Source organism: Megascapheus bottae, chromosome 7 (genome assembly GCF_031878675.1).
Source record: "Megascapheus bottae isolate mThoBot1 chromosome 7, mThoBot2.hap1, whole genome shotgun sequence".
Taxonomy (NCBI): Eukaryota; Metazoa; Chordata; class Mammalia; order Rodentia; family Geomyidae; genus Megascapheus; species Megascapheus bottae.
The window spans coordinates 1889601-1901144 of record NC_143515.1 but is presented as its reverse complement, the minus strand read 5'-3'; positions in this window follow the sequence as shown (position 1 = coordinate 1901144).

Here is an 11544-nt window from a genome sequence, read left to right as displayed (position 1 = left end):
AGATTTGTGGATTGCAATGTGAAGCCAGTCAGAGCACAAAAGTCCTGGAGACTAAATGACCATCAAAAAGCCAGAGTTGGAGGCATGACTCAAGTGGTAGAGCAACAGCCATGAGTGGAAAAATTTAGAATACCTGAGTTCAAACCAGTGTATTAACAGGCAGCGTGCAGGAGCACACATACACACACACACACACACACACACACACACACACACACACAGAATCTTGCTTACCTTGCCTATTATTGTATTTGATGCAAGCATTAAGTCCTTTGGAGAGTGTGCTGTGATATGTGGACATTGAGGTGATTTTACAGCTGCAACTCTTTTGTGGAGCTGAGGAATTGCAGAACCATGTACTGGAGCAGAAGCAGTTGCACTTCAATTCAGTTATTTATGATACATTTTCCTCAAAACAAACAGCACTCTGTTATAACTTTAGTGAGGCAATCTAAGCCCTCTTCCTATAAGGAAACAATGATTCCTCCAGAGAAGACAGCACTTGGATTCAGATTTCAGAGATTTATTCGTTGAGCACTGAAAATAGGCCTGGCAGTATGCTAGACATATTTTACATAATTTATGAAAATCAATCTTTACCACTGGTTATAAATTTTATTTTTTAGCAACAACAATGTACACATGCTTTTCCACCCTTTTTAGCAAATACAGGCACTAGAGCTCTGCATAGTTGACAACTTGTCATGTGATAGATTTACTTCATGTGATAGATTTTGCTTCTGCAAAAATTTAAAATCAAACCCTCGCTGGGCACCAGCAGCTCATTTCTATAATCTTAACTATGTAAGAGGCTGATATGTGACAACTATGATTCACAGATAAGACCATGAAACTCTTAGCATCAATTAGCCAGCTAAATAGGTAGAAGTGGAGGTACAGTGCAAGTGGCAAAATGTGAGCCTTAAATACAAAAAGCTAAACAAGTGATCAAGGTCATGATTACCAAGCCTTGGTTCTGGAACAAAGAAAGAGAGAAAGAGGAAAAGAGAGAAAGAGAAAGGAGGGAAGGAAGGAAAGAAGTAAGTAAGGAGAGAGGCCTGGTTTCTGGTGTTTTCTTACAGCATTAGAAAGTGACATGCAATGTATTGTTATGTTTCTTTGTTCAAAAAACGCCTTTTGTAATGAGTGATTATATATTGAGCCCTGCATTTGATACTAGGATTACATCATCCCCTTGTTTCACAGTCTACACTGGAGATAGACACATGAATGAACAATCACAGCTATGCTACTTATGTTCCAGACAGAGGCGTGCACAAGAACGCATAGGTGTGCAAAGAAAGATTCCAATAGGCCTTAGTCTTTTCTGCAGAAAAGACTGCAGAGTCCAGCAAAAGGAATATTCACATTGCTCTAAAAACTCTCTGAATTTTAAATTTTAGATTCTAAAAAAATCAATTAATGTAGCAAGTCAACTTACGATTGAAATTATCTTTCTGTAAAGTGATAGTAAAAATCACTGACAGGCAGAGTGTCACATCGAACCCAGATCTTTCATATGCCAACCTTCCACTTATTGTCAGTGTAACCTTCTCTTAGCAGTGATGGTCCATGACCAGCTGGTATCTTAGGCTGATAAGTCTCCTAGATCTCTTTCATGAGACCAGCTCTTATAACTTCACATGTCAATCAACCTTAAATATAATCAACACTATCAGAATATCTTTATAATGCTATTTAGCCTACAATTAAATTGAGGTTTGGAGGTCTTTATTTTTTATAGGATAGACTAGCTGCTAATACTAATTTTAGGGAAATTGTTGAATAATCCTCAATTCCCATTGCATCTGATCCACTCCCCAAATACTAGAAACTTTCCAAATACCACTCTTGGCCATGCATGGTGGTATGCACCTATAATCTGAGCAACTGAGAGACAAAAGGACTATAGGTTGGAAGCCTGCCTGGGTTACATAGAGAGATTCTACCTCCAAACCAAACGAACAAAAACACCCACCACTAATATTCTATCACCCAAAATAAACCCATTCCTATCTGTTATCTCTACTGGTTTCTCCTTCATAAATAAATACCAATGATTGCTGGATCATAGGGGAGTTCTAAGTTAAGCCTTTGGAGGAAGATCTATATTGCTTCCAGAGTGGTTGAACAAGTTTATTCTATCACTAACAGTGTAGTAGTGTTCCCTATTGGCCAGATCTGCACCAGCATCTGTTGCTATTAGATTTTTTGACAATGGCCTTTCTAACTGGGATAAGATGGAATCTCAATGTTGTTTTTATTTGCATTTCTTTTATGTCCAGTGATACTGAGCATTTCTTCACGTGTCTATGGCCAATGTTATTTCCCCTTTAGAGAAGTCTCACTTTAAATCTTTGGCCCACTTGTTAATGGAATGGTTGTTCCTTTGTGGATTTGATTTTGGAGATTTAATTTTTTGAGCTGTAAGTATATTTTAGACATTAGTCCCTTGTCTGTATTATGGCTAGTGAAGCTACCAGCACAACCATGTTCATTGCACCATTATTTGCCATAGCCAAGATATAGAACCAATCCAGATGTTCCTCAGTAGATGAATGGATAGGAAAGATATGGTTTATACATACAATAGGGTTCCAAACTTCCATCAGAAAGAATGGCATTGCTTCATTCATAAGGAAATGTAAAAAGATACATTAAGCAAAGCAAGTCAGGCCAAAAGAAATATCGGTTGTCTGTTTTCCCTCATTTGGAGTAACAAGAATATGCCTACAATATTCTTAGCAAGGGATCAAAAAGGCCCAAAAAGTGTATAGGACCACATATATTGAAGCATTTCAACATGAACTCCAAGAATTTAAAACAAGAGGTTCCTATGTCCAGTATACAGTTATTCCTATTTATTTTTGGTTTTGGTTTTCTGTACCCTTTGTTTCATATATATATATATATATATACATATATATAGATTTGCTTATCTGATTCTGATTCATGGAAGGAAAAGGGTATCACAGAAACAAGAGGACACAAGAAGGCAACAATGATACTCATCAGACACTATGTTGGAAATGAACAAATGAACTTTACAACTTGGGGGAGGAATGGGGTGGGGAGGGGTAAGCAGGAGAAAAATGAAGGAGTGGAACCAGTAGCAGTGTTTAAATAAATGTGCTCATTACCTTACTTATGTAAATGTAACACCCCCTCCCCCATTCATCACCTTAACAATAAATAAACACAAAATGAATACTGATGAGTTTCACAGGAAGTAAACTGATAATGATGGATATGAATCATATATTTTAATATTTGTGTGTTGGGGGACTCTCATTCACAATAACTAATACAACCATTTCATGTAGTAACTCTCCCTATTTTGGCCCAGAGAAGTTTTCTTACAGTAATTCCAAATTGAGCAAATCTGCAAGTCAAGACAGAAATAGTGCCAAAAATCTGATGTTTTGACTTTCAGATACTCTCAGCCTGATCCTCTCAGCCATTCAAAGACAGAGAGAGCAGACTGCTAGTGAGATGCCTTCAGGGCTACTTTCCCCTATTTAGGCATCACAAGCCCCCAGTGGAGGAAGAAAAGAAGAAACAAGAGTGGGAAAGTGTGCATGTGAACGTGGCATTTCTGGCAGGATCCTGCATCTTGAGTCATGCCTCCAAGCTGCCCATGCCTCGGCAACTATGGGGAAAGGAGGATGGAGTCCAAGTGTGTGCTATATTTATAGTACAGTCAGGCATGCAGATTCTCAAGAATACTGCATAAAATCTACACATCTGGAGGAGTGGATTCTGACATGTCCCAGGGAAATGGCTATGTAACTACTTAAGATTCTACCATGGCTATGTTGACAATGACACTAAAATAGCTTACAGGCCAATTTGACCTTTTTAGAAAAGTTTTACCTGGAAATGCAGGAAAATGTAAATATTCAGATGACACAAATAGAAAAATTAAGAAACTTCATTTGTGAAGAATGGAAGGGTGAAGTTTTAGCTGATTTTTAAAAATCTGCTTGTGAAGTTGTAAACAGGACAACAGAGAGGAGGCAGAATACCCTTTGGGGGTTTTTTTCATATTTTTTTGTAATTAATAGAAGGGTTACATTATATTCACTAGATGGAAGGTGCATTACCTCACATGCATTGATACCCTTTCTCATGTCATGGTCCCCTTGTCCCTTCCCCTCCCCCCGCCACCGCTCATGTTGTTTCTCTCCTTCCCTATCCAATTCATCTACTTTCTTCCTCTCTCAGCATCTCTAGCTGAGGCCAAGGGTTGGAGATGAGGTTGAGGTGAGGGTTGGAGAAAAGAAAGAAAAGAATGAAGATAGGAGTGATGAAAGAGAAAGGAAGATAGGAAAAGTGAATGGTTTAATAGAATGTGGGAGGAAGGGAGGTAGGAAGAGGTAAAAGAGGAATATATACAATAAAGGAAGGAGTGAGGGGGACTGGAGAAAGCAAAGAAGGGAGGGAAGAAAAGAAATAGAGTGGGAGAGAGTCTCAGTTGAGTGAGAGGACAGGAAACTGTAGATAGATTGGTATTTTTTTTTAAAAGTCAGATTTAACACATGACAATAGTTTGCTTCTATGTTGCCTTAGGCGTCTGTACTCAATTTACCTTAAACACTTCTCTGCCTTTCATTTCTTTAATAGGCAGAAAAATCAATCTATTCCTAGATGTAATCGAGTCAAGGAATGGGCAAAGGGAAGAGGGAGAAGGATATGAGAAGAAGGACAAGAGAGATGAAAGAAAAGGGAAAAGGTTGAAAAAGAGATAGGTGTGAGAATGTATATAACTAAGATCAAGTCAAAAATGTTATTAAAATAGGAAAGGGACGGGGGGAAAGCAAGATGATTGGGAGGGGGTAGAGGGAGGGAAATGGGGACAAAAACATGAGAAGGGGTATCAATGTGTGAGACGTAATGTACCTACTACCTGGCGAATGTAACTGTAATCCCTCTCTCTATATTTCACCCCAATAATAAATGAATAAATAAATAAATAAAATTTTAAAAAGGAAGTGGGCCTGGGAGGTAGCCTAGTGGTAGAGTGCCCTCCTAACATGCACAGAGCCTTGGGTTCGATTCCTCTGTACCACATACTAAGAAAAATCTGGAAGTGGTGCTGTGGCTCAAGTGGTAGAGCACTAACCTTGAACAAAAAGTATTCAAAGCCAGTGCCCAGGCCCTGAGTTCAGGCCCAATGAGTGGCAAAAAGAAGTATAAATAAATGTATCTTAATAAATGCTTTAAGACCATTAGATGGAAAAAAAAGTGTAAATCACATAACTGACTAGAGACACTTGTCAAAAGGAGAGTATAAAAGGCTCCCCTCTTTTTTTATATATGACACATCAACGTCAAGGAGAAAGACTACTAAGTTCATAGTGTATTCTAATAATATACAGTAGTATAGAAATTGAGGTTTTGTAAACATATCAGAAATTACTTTTCCCCATAAAGATGGAGGGCACCTCGGGCTGCGGTGGCTCACGGCTGTAATCCTAACTGCGCTAGAGGCTGAGATTTGAGGATCAAGGTTCAAAGCCAGCCCAGGAACTAAAGTCCATAAGACTCCTCTCCAATTAACCACCAGAAAACTGGGAGTGGCGCTGTTCCTCAAAGGGTAGGGCGGTTGCCTTGAGCTGAAGAGCTCAGGGCCAATGCCCAGGTCCAGGGTTCAAGCCCCATGACCCCCCGCCAAAAATTTGGAGGGCCACCAGGAGGAAATGTAATAAGATAAACTTGTGCCAACCACTGATTTGTAGCCATAGAACCTAAAAAGAATAAAGTACTGCCTTTCTGTCTCACTGTCAATGTGATCCTGAACTCTGGAGTGGAGATAAGCATTTAGGGTGGGGGGAGGAAAATGGGGACAAAAACATGAGAAGGGGTATAAATGTTTGTGAAGTAATGCATATGAAGAACATAACTGTAACCCTTCTATTAATTACAATTTTAAAAAAAGAAAAAAAAAAGAAATCTCCATGTGACTATTCAGATGTTCAGGAGGAAGAGGAAGAGAGTCCAGGCCACATTTGAGATCTCTAGTTGCAGTTGGCCAGTTTGGAGTCCAGGATTCCGAGACACACATTTTTACAGGAGACTATTCAGGAGCACTGGGTGCAGAAGGGAGGTAGATGGGTGAGGTACAGATGAGGTAAGAGCACCTGTCGTGCCTCTCCAAACCTGTTTTCTCATGCTGAAACTGAGCAGGTGGGTCTTTGCAATCTCTAAGCTCCTTTCTACTTGCAGATCTCCCAGAGTTAATTTGTGTTGCACTCATTTAATGACCTATTATGTGCCTTTTCAAAGGACTGTCTCTAAAGGCCCAATTCAATTAAAGTTAGTCCTTAACAAGCTACTAAATGTTAAAACCAAATAGTAAAGAATGAGGGTTTGTTGCTACTAATAGACTCACAAATTCCTGTGTTTTTCTTCTTCTTAATATGATTCCTGTTTGCATTCTTCTTTGGGAAGTACTTGCTAAGTATTCTATATTTTGGTGAGCAGAGTATAATAAGCTAATGTGTTTTTCCTTACATGCTAATAGAAAGTGTTTATCAACTTCATTATAGACAATTATTTACCCTGTATTAACCTCCAAAAGAAAGTGCCAATGAGGCATTTGTTTACAAAACATATGCTATCAGACAAAGCATGTTGAACTTGGCCATGATCAAGGTGGAATGAAGATTCTCTTTTGTCAACTGCCAAAGCTAGACCACAAAAGATATTTTCCACATTTGATTACATTATTAACTATGACAGCTTTGACACAGAATCCTGGAAGTATTCCAAAGGAAATCATCAGAACTAGACTTCTGTGTTATCTGAATAATGTCTACATACACAATTACTTGAATACATACTTTATTTGTATGCACATATGCACATATGACTAGATGTACATACAGACAAATCCACACTTGTACAAGTGTACTAGTACTAGTACAAAGAAGGACATCACTGAGGGGAATGTCCAAAGCAGTGTCTCTCAAGGCATTTATTGGGAATATGTAGGCATTCTTACCACATGAAGAAGCATGGTAAGTTCAAGATCATGTTTCTTCACACGATACATGTTCAAAAATGGCCTACAGGAAAAAAGAAAAACCCTGGGAATGAGACTTTAGTGTTATAATGAGATTATAATGAGTAACACTTACTCTGGTTCTCTTGAAATGACTCGGTGTAACCCAGTGATTTGAGCTGATTCCTTGTGGTTTTTCCCTAGAGTCCCTGTTCTGAAACAAAATAAAAACAACTGGAGGACAATATCAGTTAATTGGAGGTCTATATCATCACTTAATGAGGATGCAATAGCTTTACCTGCAAGCATAGGAGTTTGTCCTAAAAAACTCATGCCTACCAACTAACAATAGAGCTGAGCAAGATACAGTTGTTTCCTGTATCGGTCATTGCTTCTTTTTCATTGCTGAGTACTGATCTCTTAATATCATAAAGCAAGTTTATTTTGCTGAATTTGCTCATTGATGCCTTTGCCTACTTCAAAAGATGTTGTCTTTTTTATGGCTGTATTGGTTTTGTCTTACTTTTTACTCAGTATTCTTTAGCCTTCTAAATTAGTCTTTTCGCATATTCTCCTTTTGGATTTGTATGTGTGTAAGATATGAGGTAGGGATCCAGCTAGTCTATGGGTTTCTAATCTGTATTCCTTGATGTCAGTGCTTGCAAACATTTGATCCAATCTGAGTTCTTGCGTGTCTATGAATGCCTACAGTCAGAACACCTGCTTGGCAAGAATGTGGACTAATTAGGACATCAAAATAACTCAGTTGCTGAAAATTGCCTGCTGGTTCCCAGGGAAACTATTCAGGATTCCAGACAAAGATGAAACAGGAGTTGGGGAAGGTGCACTAGACTGGGGAGAAATACAGGTAATGTGAACAAGTAAGATGCAAAAGGTAAGCTTTCCAGGTGGTACAAGTTGGGAGGTTTCAGCTCCATTTTCACAGTACAAAAATCTACCATCTCATGCTTTGTTTGATAATTTATAAAAGTTCTTCCTAGCTCTGTTGCTAGCAAAGTGAGAATAGGTCTTAGATTAAGATCACAATGGAGTTTTCTCCATTCATAGAAGAATGGTGAGGTTATCATGGCTCCTGTAGGCACACTGTGTGCTCTGTCATAGAGCCTGAACTGCAGTTACTGATGGCTGGTAGATTAAGATCCATCTCTCATTTGGCATTTTGATAAGCTGTTGGTGATTTTTTCCTTTATGCTTTTTACCTGTTTGGTGTATTACTATTCCTTGCTCAGGAAATAATCCTACAGGCAGTATATCAGCATACATAATTGCCAATTCAGAAGGAGCTATGCACAGATGCTAAGAATACTGGGCAAAGACTGGCTGATTCCTTCCCCAAAATGGTCTGTGAAATTCCTGGAGGACTGATGGGCCTTTGAGTTGAAAGGACACCTATATTTCATCTATATAAACCTTCACACAATGGTCACATTTCTTCCGTGCCACCCATATCCGTGCAGCTTTGAGAGCACCAAGATGGCTTTGAAGACAAGTGTCACTGGCTGCTCATCACTACTCTACAAGTTGACAAGTACAGCCTTCATTTGGTTACTTAAATTTCTATTATAAAATGAAGGTGATAAAAGTATGTGCCTTGGCTGGGAGTTTGGCTTAGTGGTAGAGTGCTTGCCTAGCATGTACAAAGACCCAAGTTTGATTTCTCAGTACCACATACATAGAAAAGCTAGAAGTGGTGCTGTGGCTCAAATGGTAAAGCTCTACCTTGAGGAAAGCCCAGGGATAGTGCTCAAATCCTGAGTTCATGGCCCAGGATTGGCAAAAAAAAGTATGTGCCTTGAACAACCTCAGGAAAAGTGATAAAAGACACTTGGGCAAAAAATGACATTGCCCATTTGTAAGGAAATGGAAAAACTTGGAAAAAAAATCATATTAAGTGAAGTAAGCCAGACCCAAAGGAACATAGGCTCAGTGGTTTCGCTCATTTGTAATAATTAGTACAAACCTTAGACTGCTAACAGAGGATTACAGTAACTCAAAACCTAGATACATAAGGCCATATGGGATGAGGCTAAATGAAAGGACCTCCAGGATATGGAAACAAGAGCTATATAATGTGTGATTGTTGTTCTTAATGTACTATGTTATCTCTCATCTCTTTTGTTGTCCCTTGGTTATTCTCATATTGTTACAGTATCTTACCTTGCAATCTGGTATATTGTATATATGTTTATTTGTTTATTTGAAAAAGGAAAGAGAAGGGGGAAAACAAGATGAGGGGAGGGGTTGGGGGAGGGAAATGGGGACAAAAATATGAGAAGGGGTATCAATGTGTGTGAAGTAATGCTCCTTCTATCTGGTAAATAGAACTGTAGCCCCTCTATTAATTACAATAAAAATGTATGAAAAAATATACTTGGGCAGTAAGTAAAACAGATGGGGCTGGAGGTATGTCTCAGGTGATAAAGTACTTTCTTTGTGTGCATGGAGGGCCAGCGTTCCAAACTCCAGGACCCCCTAAATAAATAAATAAACAAATAAATACATGCTGTTAGCTTTGCTTTCTCTGACAAAAAAAGAAGTACATGCCTTGAGGATTTCTTGATTAGGCCCGTGGTACCCAGTGTCCTCTGTCCTCATTACTACTTCTGGTAGCATGGCTTCCTTGATGGATCACCCCAGTGACTGAGGGCCAATCTCAGCCCAGGTTCTGAATTCATCAGCATCTTCTCTGAGGTCCATAGCACAGGGTCAATCTCTGCTAATGTCAATTAGAAATTCTATTATAAAATGAAGGTGATAAAAGTATGTGCCTTGGCTGGGAGTTTGGCTTAGTGGTAGAGTGCTTGCCTAGCATGTACAAAGAAATTCTCTCTTTTACTATTCACAGAACCCACCACATCTCATCAGAACCTGCCCTGGCAAATGTAGGAGATTAAATGGGCAAGCTAAAAGGCCTTCTCATAAACTGCCCATAGCTGAATTCTTCTGTTGGCCCAAATAACACATTAAACTCTATTGCCAATGCCTTGTTCTAAAAAGAGAGACTGGCAACAGAATTTTTGCATCTAAGGAAGGTTTTCCATCTGGGAAAACCAGAGTGCATTCTCATACTATAATACAGCATTTGCACTGGCCTAGGTACATGTATTACTTCTGTCTTCATTACAGTGAAGTACATTACAAAGTGCAGTAATTAAAACACTGGATTTCTACCTAATGTCATAAAAATCCATTACCACTTTTGAATGAAAGGACTTGCAACTTAGGCTTTGTCATAAATCAATAACATGCAAAGTAAAATGGGGCTAAGGATGCATTCCCACTCCCTTCCAATGGTGATGGCCCCCTCTGCTTTCCTGTCACAACATGCAACCTACTATGGGCCATACTAGTGCCTGAGTTCTTGTGTCAGTCACCCTCCATTATCTCTCAGCTTCTTGGGCTCATCTTCAAAATGTTCCGTGTCTATAATGTCATGTTCTGACTTTGTTTTGAAGTCTTTGGTTTTGCCTTCTAAGCACACAGGCTTTACCTCTCAGCGATGCAATGGCATTACAGACAAATGTGGAAGATAATAGTCACAACCAGGTATTATGGAGGAGAAACCTGTGAGATGGGTGAGTTACGACTTCTGTCCTAAAGTTATCAATGACTGTTATCTGTAGATGTGACCACAGTGTTATCTCTTCTGTCTGCAGCAGCCAGACCGAATATGAGCATAGCTAGAGAATTTGTTTTGTTGCTTTAATTTAAAATGTTTATTTACCTTTGATAAATTTTTCAGTGTTCTTTAATTTAGGGTGTGTGTGTGTGTGTGTGTGTGTGTGTGTGTGTGTACACGTGCGTGCACGCGTACACACGCGCACGTACACACAACAGTAGCCAGGCTCAAATTCAAGGCTTTGCACTCTTGCTGGATTTTTTGGCACCCCACTTCTTGAGCCATGCCTCCCGTCTGATATTTTATTGATTAATTGGATGCGAAGTAACAAGGACTTTTCTGCCTATTTTGTCCTCAAACCATGATTTTCCAGGTCACAGATTCCTAAGTAGCTCTGATCATAGGCTTGAACCCAGAAGGAATGTCTTGTTATGCTGTAAGCAACTTAACAGTGATGGTTGGGACAATGAGTGATTATACAGAATATTCCACAATTTTCAAAGTTTGCTTGGGATTTGGGGCCTTTTACTTTTCAGCAGGATTTATCTATGTAGCCCAGGCGAGTCTTAAACTCCTGCCTCTACCAGTGGAGCCTGAAGCTGGGATTATAGGAGTGTTCTGTCAGGTCCAGCTCCACTGTTGTTGCTGTTGTTGTTTTAATCGGTGGGAATTGGGCTAGTTCTACTATAGGAGTTTCAGTTTTTGCACAATTCTTGGAATGGGAGAGTACATTCTCAGGACTGTTAGAAGGATATCATGATTTAATAAATTAGCTTCATTAGGCAATAATCTCTCCATCCTCATCTCTTTCATGGCAAGTAGCTAGCAGACTGCTGAGTACAGCAATCCTTAGGCAAATCAGTGACATTAATATTCACATATATAATGTGTGTGTGAGTGT